At 45.8% G+C, this 11143-nt stretch overlaps 1 long non-coding RNA gene across 1 annotated transcript in view; it reads right to left on the bottom strand.

The window, feature by feature from the left end:
* The window catches only part of LOC109187736, a 16507-nt gene extending 11215 nt beyond the window's left edge, over positions 1-5292 (bottom strand). The window contains exon 1 of the long non-coding RNA XR_002055304.1: positions 5282-5292. This is a non-coding gene — a long non-coding RNA (uncharacterized LOC109187736). The remainder of the gene's footprint in view (positions 1-5281) is intronic.
* Between the last annotated feature and the right edge of the window lie 5851 nt (positions 5293-11143).

The raw sequence follows: 11143 nt of genomic DNA, 5'->3' as shown, positions 1-11143 counted from the left end.
ACTCATCATGGTTCAACTAATCACAAGGTTGAACACTTAGCACGATTCAAGACACCAAATCCTACATGGATTCCTACCATATAGTTCTAGGCATACGAAACATCAAGAAGACACTCAAAAGCCCAACAAAAGAACATCGGGAAGTCAAAACATCAATTACCAAGCCAAAAGAATCACGGGGAACAAATCCCTAAACAAACCCATAGTGTACCCCGCGGGTGGGGCCACGGGCTCCACCCGTGGTTCCGCCCGCGGGAACCAAGTTCCACGAGCCAAGTACCCCACGGGTGGGGCGGCGGGTAGGCCACTGCCAGCCGTTCCGCCCGCGTGTACAACCTGTACCACCAAAATAATCCCTTCGGGGATTTTCAACACCAAGTCCAAAACACCCAAAATCTCACAAAATACAACAATATGACTTGAATCAAAGGAATAGCCAAGCAATGACATACAAGAACCCTAATAACAAGCTCTAGATATGCATTCTCACAAGACAATGCATCAAATCTCACATTTCATAGCAAAAATCACAAGTAGAATCCAAGAAATCATCATATAGGTAAGAAAATAGATTTTTTAAAGCATGGGTTACCTCTTGTAACCTACAACTTCACTTTTCACACTCTTACAAGCTTCTAACAAGGTTCTCCTTCAACTTCTACTTCACAAACACACCAAAAGACAACAAAGGTTTCATCTTTAGAAAAAGACACCTTAAAAGGCTCTAAAAACACTAAAGGACCAAAGATCTTACCCTCCTATATGCTCAAGAGTAGGAAAGGTGGAATCTTGGAGACCAACTTGAAAGATCTTGGAATGCCCAAACTTGGCTTGAAGAAAAAGCTAGCTAAATTCTAGAGAGAAGGAGGAGCTTTTGTTTTGAGAGTGTTAGAGAAAGAATGAAAGATGACTGTAGGTTAGCTTGGGATACAATCATGAGGTGAAATGTCTTCATTACCCTTACTAAGATGGAAAAGTGTAAGGGGACAAGGAAACTATTCACAAAGCTTAGAGTACAACTCATTGACTTGGGTTGACTAGTCAATTACTAGTCCTCGACTATTGAATTTTCAGTATTTTTAGTAATAAATCATCAATTAAGATAGGATTAATTACTTAATTAATCCTTAAATGAAATTCGGACTTACGGGGTGTCACATCCTCTCCCCCTTAAAAGAAGCTTCGTCCCCGAAGCTTGGGTACGATGTATCAAAACAAAACGGCAAAAGAAGCAACGATGTGACAAGAGTGTCAAGAACATCCTTTTGGTCAAAACTTAAAGGATTCAAAAGGTACAAAGATTATCAAGAAGTCATGGTATTGAAAGGTTGAAAAGAAGTAACCAACAGAGTTCTTTAAGCATATCAAACACTAAGCCAAACACAACCACCCAACTTCTAACCAACACCAAAGATCTAAACAACTAGCTCCTAGTACAACCCACAAAGCTAACTACTCAACAAAACTAGCAACAAGAAAGATCACACAAGGCAAACATCAAACAACTAACAGGCGACCACACCAAACGAGGAAGGAAACGAGATACCTGAGGTGAACAACTCTGGGTAACGCTCCCTCATAGCCGACTCCAGCTCCCATGTTGCTTCTTCTACACCATGATGTGACCACCAAACTTTTACCATCTTCACTGATTTCCTGCGGGTTTCCCGGGTTTTGAAATCCAAAATCCGAAGCGGTCTCTCTTCGTAAGACATGTCATCATCTAAAGGGATCACCTCCGGTGGTATTATGTGCGCCGGTTCATACACATACTTCTTAAGCTGAGACACGTGGAAAACATTATGCACTCGCTCCAACTCCATAGGTAATGCTAGCCGATAAGCCAAACCCCTATTCTTTCAAGAATCTCATAAGGTCCAATGAACCTAGGGCTTAGCTTGCCCTTCTTCCCAAATCGCATAACTCCCCGGGTGGGAGAGACCTTTAGCCAAACTTTGTCCCCAACCGCAAACTCCACCTGTTTCCTTCCCAAATCGGCATATGATTTCTGACGGTCCTGTGCCACTTTCATCCTTCCTTGGATGAGTTTAATTTTCTCCACGGTGTCATGCAAGTATTGTGGTCCTAGCACCACTGGATTGACCATGTCCTCCCAACACAATGGGCTGCGAAACTTTTGACCATATAGAGCCTCATACAGTGCCATTCGAATACTTGAGCGGTAGCTGTTGTTATAAGAGAATTCTATTAGATCCAGGTGATCCTCCCACGACCCTTGAAAATCCAGCATACATGCTCTCAACATGTCTTCAATTGTCTGAATGGTCCTCTCTGTCTGTCCGTCCGTGGCGGGGTGGAAAGCGGTGCTAAGGCTCAACTTCGTCCCCATGGCCGCTTGTAACGACTTCCAGAACTGTGATAGAAACCTCAGATCCCGGTCGGAGACGATATCCCGTGGCACACCATGGTACTTCACCACTTGATTAACATAGGCTCGTGCTAACTGAGTCATTGTCCATGTTTCCTTCATCGCAATAAGCCGAGCAGTCTTGGTTAACCGATCCATTACTACCCAAATCTTGTCCTTGCTGGTGCGGGTCACCGGTAAGCCTCCCACAAAATCCATAGAGATAGAATCCCACTTTCCTTGCGGTACCTCCAACGGTTGTACCAAACCCTTAACTCTACAGCGCTCCGCCTTGACCTTTTGACAGTTTAGGCATCGACCAATGAATTCCGCTATTTCCTTCTTCATATTGGACTGCCAAAAGAGGTTCTTCACATCCGTATATAACTTGTCACCCCCGGGGTGTACTGAATAGGGTGTATTATGCCATTCTTCAAGAATCTGACGCTTCAATCGATTACACGATGCGGGTATACACAGACGACCCTTGTATCTCAATCCCCATCAAGAGATAACTCAAAAGGTCCTACTCTTCCTTTAACTAAGTCATCCCTCGCCCTCACCAAACTAATGTCTTTCAGCTGCTCTTTCTTAATTTCTTCCAACAAGGTAGGCACAATCCGTAGGTTGAAAAGACGAATCTCCGACCCCGCTTCGCCTTGCTCCATCACTTCCAAGTTCATCCTTTGCAATTCTTTACAAAGCTCTTCAGGCATCACCCAAATGGAACTGACAGCGTGCTTGGACTTCCTGCTTAGGGCGTCAGCCACCACATTTGCCTTCCCTTCATGATATTGAATGTCCAGCTCATAATCTTTGATAAGTTCCAACCAACGTCTTTGACGCATGTTGAGGTCCTTCTCTGTGAATATATACTTGAGACTTTTGTGGCCTGTAAAGATCTTGCAACGTACTCCATATAGGTAGTGCCTCCAGATCTTCAAAGTGAAGACTACTGCCGCTAACTCCAGGTCGTGAGTCGGGTAATTCTCTTCGTGCACCTTGAGTTGTCTTGAAGCATAAGCAATTACTCTCCCATTCTGCATCAACATGCAACCCAGTCCCTTCTTGGAAGCATCACTGTAAACTTCAAACCCCTCAGTCCCGGATGGTAAAATCAACACAGGTGCGGTAGTGAGCCTCTCCTTTAATTCCCGGAAAGCTGACTCGCAAGCTTGGTTCCATTGAAAAGGCACATATTTCCTTAGCAACTTAGTCAAAGGCTGGGCCACTTTGGTAAAATCTAACACAAATCTTCGGTAGTACCCAGCTAACCCCAAGAAGCTTCTTACTTCAGCCACCGTCGTCGGCACGGCCCACTCTTTTACCGCCCGAATTTTATCCGGATCGACCGAGATACCATTGCTGTTGATTACATGTCCCAAAAACGCCACACTATCCTTCCAAAATTCGCATTTCGAGAGCTTGGCATACAATTGCTTTTCCCGTAAAGTCTGAAGTACTGTCCGGAGATGCCCTTCATGTTCTTTTCTATCCCGAGAGTAGACGAGTATGTCATCAATAAACATGATCACAAAGCCGTCGAGGTGAGGCTTGAATACCTGATTCATCAGATCCATGAACACTGCTGGTGCATTAGTCAATCCAAACGGCATAACCGTGAACTCGTAGTGTCCGTAGCGGGTTTTGAACGCAGTCTTAGGTATGTCCTTATCCGCCACCTTTAACTGATGATAACCTGACCTTAGATCAATCTTGGAAAATACCCCTGCACCTCTGAGTTGGTTAAACAAGTCGTCAATCCTCGGTAGTGGATATTTGTTCTTGATCGTCACTTGGTTTAACTCACGATAATCAATGCACAATCTCATACTTCCATCCTTCTTCTTTACGAAAAGCACAGGCGCTCCCCACGGTGATACACTAGGTCGAATATACCCCTTGTCCAAAAACTCTTGCAACTGAACCTTCAATTCCTGCATTTCTTTGGGCGCTAAACGGTAAGGAGCCTTCGATATAGGTGCCGTCCCAGGCACAAGATCCACCGAGAATTCAACTTCTCTAGGAGGAGGCATACCCGGGATTTCCTCGGGAAATACGTCAAGGAACTCTCGCACCACCGGTATGGATTGAGCCACATCTCCCTTTGCCATCAGATTCTCGACGGAACACAGATAGGCTTCGTGACCCTTCTCAAGATACTTCTTCATCCTTATCAACGATACTAACTTGACCCCGGACTCCACCGCTGTTCCCCGATAAGACACCCTCTTCCCGCTGGGTCTTCTAAGTACCACTTTCTGTTTGCCAAAAGGATCTGCGCTTTGAACTACCCCAGCCAATCCATGCCCAAGACTACATCTATACCGTCCAGGCCGAACTGGATTAGATTACTGGGAAACTCTTCTCCACCGATGACTATCTTAACGTCTTTGAAGAGACGGTCGCACGACTTGACTTCTTCGGAAGCCACCTTCACGTTCAGCTTCACTTCAACGCCATCGATTAAGCCTAGCTTCTTCACGAGCCCTGGTGACACGAACGAGTTGGATGCACCGGAGTCGAACAGGATCACGGCCGGAAGCGACTACACCATAAAGGTTCCTGTTACCGCTTCGCCATCCCCAGCCTGAGCTTCGCATAAGACAAGAGTCTTCTCACATGACGGCTCCCGCGATGAGTTCTGAACTCCCAAACTTCCAATCGATCTTTGCTCACGAGGCGGCGGTACCGTAGCATCATTGGGGCTTACTCTCGTAGACGTACCGCTCCTGATCCATTGCTCCACAACACTGGGAGTGTTGCGAACTCCCGCTACCTTGGGTTTCTTAGCCACTTTGCTAACATCGTCAAGCGATACCGCACGTTGGCGAGGCGGCGTCATGACAAAGCTTCTACAAGACCAACACTGTTACGAAATATAATATCCAAAAAAATAATATTTATATATACACATGAAAATATATATATAATATTATTGTATATTGATGGTTTTTGGGTTTTCGGGCCCAAGGAGGTCCAACACAACCTTTAGCTGGAGGATACACCTTTCAATAAAATGTGTGTCTCGAAAGAAAGAAAATGCTTTGTTTAGAATCTCTTCTATTCCCTCCCCGGGTCCTCTTTTCTGTGTCCGTCTTCTACAAGAGTGGAGGAGCCTTTATATAGCGGCTCCTCCCCCACTGACTTGAAGGCCCTTAATAGCCGACTTCAAGACTAATTAAAGTATCGAGCCGTTGGTCGCTTTTACTGAGCTGGCCAACGGCTCTCTCAAGCTCGTAACAGCCGGACCAAGTCCGGCCTTTTAATGCTCTAACGGTTCCCTGTTTAAGAGTCTCTTTGATGATCTCAACGGCTCCTTGAGCCGAGTCTTTCTCTGGGCTTGTGGCCTGGCCGACTCCTCGCCCTCGACCCAAGCTCTTGCTGGGCCCTTCTTAGCAATCCTGAGCTAGGTCCCCGTACTTGGGCCTAGGCCGATTCCTGGACTCGGGCCAAGCACCCTCCGGGCTTCTCCCGATGCTAGCCCACCTTTCCTGTCTTGGGCTCTCTTCTTTGGGCCAATCTCTCTTAGGCCGGGGTCCTCACCCCATTAACTAGTCCCTCACTTTTCCATACCCGGTCCGCTAACCTGGGTTTGGAAAAGTAGTAACTGTCCGTCTCCTTCAATCACCGTATCCGTGCCTTGAATGGCCCTTGTAACGCCCGGATTCTCTGCCCTTCTCCCGGATTCTGTGGGACCGTTTGGATCCTCCCAGCGTGACTTGGCACCTATAAATGGCCTCCCCTTTTCTTCCTCTCGTACATAAGTCCAACATGGGCCGTTCACCTCTGAAGGGGAAACGAATTGACTTTGGGTCTCCCTGGCGTCCGCTACCCTCAAAGCGGACTCGTCCTGAAAGAGAGCACAAAAAGAAGACTCCTCGTCCGGCTTCTCAAAGGTCTCCTGCCGGCGCCATTCCCTCGGCTCCTCAACCGTTGACTCCTTCTCGACGCGAGGTCGCCCCGTCATCACACCATCCGCCTACTCCCACAACTGCCAGAGTGACTTCTCAAGACGGGTTTTTCGTTGAAGTGGCCGTTCCAGAGCAGCTAACTTTCCGCATGACCTTCTCCATCCCGCTGGATGACTTGGACGGGCCGGTTACGGGCCTAATGAATGATGAGGATTACGTCCGCTACTTGGAGACGTATCCGGATGATGAGGAGCCGATTGTGCCACTACTTATGCCAGCCTTCTGGGACTCGTTCTGTCCATCTCCACCTGGACCATCGGGGGGATCCTTTGGGAGCGGCTCTTCCTCGCCTAGCGAGTGATCATCTTGGCCGGAGTCGGCCTCATATTTCAGAGGGGTCTTCTTTAGGAGCATTTTCATTATCCTTATTGTAATAAGCTCCTTGCTATTTGTACCCTTCTTCGTTTGCCAATAAAATGCTATTTTTGCACTGTCTTATATTTCGTGTTTTGTCGTGTATCCATCCGGACGACTGGTCAAGGAGTCGGTCATGTCGTCAGTCCTTTTTCAGTCTGACATCTGCAAGATTCCCCGTATCTCGGGTGAATCTAATCTTCTCTGCGCGGCGTGCGAATTTCGCTCTTCCCGGGCGGATTTGATGGAACTAATCTCTGATAGAGATTCGCGTCATCCGTCTAATCCGGCTCAGTTATGTCAGTTACGATTCCTTCCGTGATTACTGGCGAGCTGTCGTAGGCTCCCAAATTAAAACCTTACAAACGTAGTAACGGGAGTAAGGATCGATCCCACGTGGAGTAACTAGTTTAAAATATGTGCTCAAATTAAAGGAAGGGGGGTTTGGAATATATCGAGAATAAAGATAAATTAAAAGAGAATTTAAATAAACAAGTAATTTAACTGAACGAATAAAGCAATGAAAATAATATATCGAAAACACTTATAATAAGAAACCTTGGTTAGTAAAGATCCACCACCGGAATTCAACACTGATCATTGATTAATAAAGTAATTAATATGCAATTGAATATTTGTCGTGAAATTATTTCATTTCTGTTTTCCCTTAGTTGTAGGTAAATAAAGCACAAGCGGTTTAATTACCCCTAACTACTAAATAATCTAAGACAAGCGCTATAGATTTAATTTAATAGCAGCAATAGGAACTAGGAAAACCGACAAACTAAATAACACAAGCACAAGCGGTTGCATTTAATTTATGAAAATATTCTACCCGAGACCAATTATCACTAAGCCGTCAATAATTAACCTCAGTTGCTACTGAATATTAGAATAATTTGTAGCACAACATTATCTAATATAGCAAATAATTATATCAAATAAATAACTAGTAGGCCTCCCTAGAAATTAAATGATACAACTATTCAAATAATTTAGAAGAATATTTAATACTCAAAATGCATAAAAACATATATATAATAAAGTTAAATAAATAACGTAACCTTACAACGTTATGAACTCCGGGGCTTCAATTCACTGAATCAACTAGAAATTAGCCACAAATGGACATTGATAACAGTTTCAACGAATACTATAGAGGAGGAAAGAATGAACATTTTACAAATGGAAACATCTACTATTTATAGCATTCTAAAAATAGGCTAAGGGTCCGTTTGGAAAGTAGGAAAATGACTTCTGGAAAATGTTTTCTGGAAAATGAGTCATTTTCCGGAAAACATTTTCCTTTCCAGTGTTTGGTTGCATTATGGAAAACTGTTTTTCTGTGTTTGGTTCATTTTCTGGAAAATGAGTAGAATTGTATAATTAAACATTTTAATTATTTTATTTAGAATATTACAACATGTATAATAATATATAATAATATAATATTAATTTTAAATATAATAAAAAATAGCTAAGTTTTTCAAAAAAAAAAAAAAAAAACTAATAATATATCAAAAATATTATGGTGGTGGTGGTGGTGTAGTGGTAGTGGTGTTATTCGTTATATAATAATAATAATAATAATAATAATAATAATAATAATAATAATAATAATAATAATAATAATAATAATAATAATAATAATAATAATAATTGGTGGTGGTATGACGGTGGTGGTGTGGTGGCGGTGGTATGGTGGTGGTGGCGACAGTGGTGGTTGCGGTGGTATGGTCGTGGTGGTGGCGGCGGCGGCGGTGTAATGGTGGCGGCAGCGGCGACGGTGGTTGCGGTAGTATGGTGGTGGTGGCGGCGGCGGCGGTAGTGGTGGTTGGTCTGATGGTGGTAGTAGTATGACGGTGGTGGCAGTGGTCGTGCGGTGGTGGTGGTGGTGGCGGCGACGACGGTGGTTGCGGTGGTATGGTGGTGGTGGTGGCGACGGTGGTTGCGGTGGTATGGTGGTGATGGCGGTGGCGGTGGTATGGTGGTAGTGATGGCGGCGATGGTGGTTGTGGTGGTGGCGGTGGAAACGGCGACGGTGGTTGCGGTGGTATGGTGGTGGTGGTGGTGGTGGCGACGGTGGTTGCGGTGGTATGGTGGTGGTAGTGGTGGCGGCGGTAGTGGTGTTGGTGTGATGGTGGTGGTGGTGGCGGCGGCGGTGGTGTGAAGGTGGTGGTGTGGTGGCGGTGGTGGCGGCGGCGATGGTGGCGGTGGTATGGTGGTGGTGGTGGTGGCAACGGTGGTGGTGGTGGTGGTAGCAACGGTGGTGGTGGTGGTGGTAGTGGTAGTGGGTGTTGGTGGTGGTGTGATGGTGGCGGGGTTATAGTGGTGGCGGCGGCGGCAATAGTGGTGGTGATGGTGGTATGGTGTTGATGATGTTGGTGGTGGTGTGATGTTGGTGTAAAAGTTGGAAAATGACTTCCCCCAAAAAAAAGGGGAAGTCATTTTCCTCCAAAACAAGCCTATTTTCCAAAGTCAACGGAAAATGATTTCCGTTGACTTTATTTTCCAGGCACATCCAAACACTGAAAACTTGGAAAATGATTTCCAGAACTCATTTTCCAGGTTTCCAAACACACCCTAAATCAATTTCAACCATCCAATTTCCTACATTTGTGGCTCACGTCCGAAGACTTCCGCAGGAGGTGCCGCATGCTTGACTTAATCGCATGTATTGAATCATTCAATTCATTTGCTGCACAAATTCACAAAGTTAACATTATAATATATATATATATATATATATATATATATATATATATACTAGCTAGTATAGTACGTACTATATATACTATGTATTATATATTATATGATATATATATATATATATCTGGTATTATATTTAGCTCATAATTGTTAAACTCTAAAAAGAACTAATTATTAAATAATATGAAATAATTAATGCAAAATTATTATAAAGATGTACCTAAAATATGAGTGTAAAATATCCCTATCAATTACCGCCTAGATATTCGCTTTCACTGGGCTATATAAGGACCCTTCACGGTTGGTGCAAATCACAATTACCCCTCATTTTCGAAGGCACGGAGCTATGAGTTACAGAGATGGTGATCGCCGCTGGTCCATCCGCAACCAGGAGCACGCTCGACTGGAAAAGCTGAAGCAAAAGAGGCTGGCTAATGGAGGACGTTTGGTGGGCGACTCGGCTTCAGACCCCATTGCGGTGCCCCTAGACATGCTGGACCTGATGTGTAGGGAGCCTATCGATGTGGAGATGGAGCCGGTGGTGGAGGATCTAGAACCAGAGGTGGAAGAGAAGTGGGAGGCTCCTCCCCATTTTGGTATCGCCATGTCGCCGAGTGCTCTGGAGAGGCCTCTGCAAATGATCGATGACGGGAAGCCAGCCGTGTATCTGGACGAGATGCCGGAGCCTGAGCCGAGTCCTCTGCCTTTCCGCTCTCAATACTTTTTGGAAGGCCCTCCGACTGCTCGCCCGTCGGCAGAGAAGGGGGCCAAACCTTGATCCGCCTTTCCCTGTAATTTGCATCTGGCCGAGTTCTAGGCCTTGTACTTTTCCGTACTTATTTAAATAAATTGCGCGTTTTCTGGCTTGTCTTTTACTCTTATTTTCTATACTTTTTGGACCGACCTCCAGTCTATGTGGCCGATTCCTGGTCCTTTTACGGCGAGACTTTCTTGGCGTGGGAGTCGCCAAATCTGATTGCCGACCTCGTGACCGAAGTCTCTTTCGCGAACTTGACCTGTATCATCTAACGGGCCGGGTGCTACCGGGCCTTTCTAGAAGCTTCCAGTTCGTATCTGGTGGGTCCAGAGGCCATGGCCTACGATGGGCTTCCGGCTTAGCAGGTCGGGTCACTGACGTTCGACCCTAGCCTAGGGCAGACGCGCCGTTTGCAGGCTAGCCCTAGGCCTGAACCGTCACCCCGCCTTTTGAGGCATTAAATGCGGCGTCCCTTCACATCTTGACACCTCCGCTTCCTCCAACGAGGCGGTGACACGTGGCCGTCGCTTGGGCTTTTCCCTCTTTTAAATAGCCATCTTCTTCCTCTTCTCCCCACTTTCTCTCAATTCTTCGAACTCAACTCCAAGCACTGCCGCTTTTCTTTGCATTTTCCTCAGTCCGCACCCAGGTTGGTAAATGTCTTCCTCTTCTCATTCTTCTTCTTCTCGTCGTCGCTCGGTCGATAACCCGGCATCGACCTCCCCGTCTTCTTCTTCTCCTTCTTCGTCTTCTTCTTCTCCTCCCTGTCGCATGGAACTTCCGGCAGACGTTCCATCGACGTCTTCTCTTCCTCCGACCCCTCTTCTTCGGGGGCGGTTACTCTGATGAGCCCCGCTTCTCTAACGACGGTGGCAGCTCTGCCGGGCGGTGTGGGACGGCCGCGAGGCAAGTTCGATTCAATCGTCCGGCCTTCCGGGTCACCGTCCGTCGTTACTGCGACGAACCTGGAAATGGCCCAAT

Source organism: Ipomoea nil, unplaced genomic scaffold (assembly GCF_001879475.1).
Source record: "Ipomoea nil cultivar Tokyo-kokei standard unplaced genomic scaffold, Asagao_1.1 scaffold0191, whole genome shotgun sequence".
In the NCBI taxonomy this organism is placed as follows: Eukaryota; Viridiplantae; Streptophyta; class Magnoliopsida; order Solanales; family Convolvulaceae; genus Ipomoea; species Ipomoea nil.
This window is presented reverse-complemented; position numbering and strand designations above follow the sequence as displayed.